The sequence below is a fragment of the Pygoscelis adeliae genome, unplaced genomic scaffold, assembly GCF_000699105.1.
Source record: "Pygoscelis adeliae isolate BGI_AS28 unplaced genomic scaffold, ASM69910v1 Scaffold262, whole genome shotgun sequence".
Classification (NCBI taxonomy): domain Eukaryota; kingdom Metazoa; phylum Chordata; class Aves; order Sphenisciformes; family Spheniscidae; genus Pygoscelis; species Pygoscelis adeliae.
In genome coordinates this window covers 853,583-854,007 of record NW_008824184.1, presented here as the reverse complement: position 1 = coordinate 854,007, position 425 = coordinate 853,583, and the positions used below count along the sequence as shown (strand labels likewise).

The 425-nt window shown below is 60.7% G+C and overlaps 1 protein-coding gene across 1 annotated transcript in view; it reads left to right on the top strand.

Annotated features, from left to right (window-relative positions):
- SGSM1 (small G protein signaling modulator 1) overlaps positions 1-425 on the top strand; it is a 44,570-nt gene that overhangs the window by 572 nt on the left and 43,573 nt on the right. The gene's annotated exons all lie outside the window — the stretch shown is intronic.

The window sequence follows — 425 nt, the reverse complement described above, 5'->3', positions numbered from 1 at the left end:
CTGCCCTCACGCTAATGCGGTTTGTAGTTATTGGAAACTGGACTGCGAAGGAGCCGGGATCCTGTTTCTATGGAAATGTCCTGGAACAGCAAACGAGGGAAGAGAAAAACAGAAGATATGTTAATGGGAGCTGCTAGGCAGGGCTTTCTCTGAAGGGGTTGCGACTTTCATAGGAGGCATGTCGGGTCTCCTGTGAATAGGTCTTCTCAGCTCATTATCGCCTTCCCCGTGCGGAAGAGCCCACGGGAGGGTGCCCGGACGGCGCACGGCTGCCAGGACGTGGTCGCTTCGCACCTCCGTGTAACTCCAATGGCTCCCAAAGCCCCGCAGGACGCCGGAGGCTGCCGGCTGCGCCCGCCCCAAAGCAGACCCCTATGCAGGGACACACCAAGGGTTCCCCCCGGCTGCGGCCTGCGCCCCGCGCG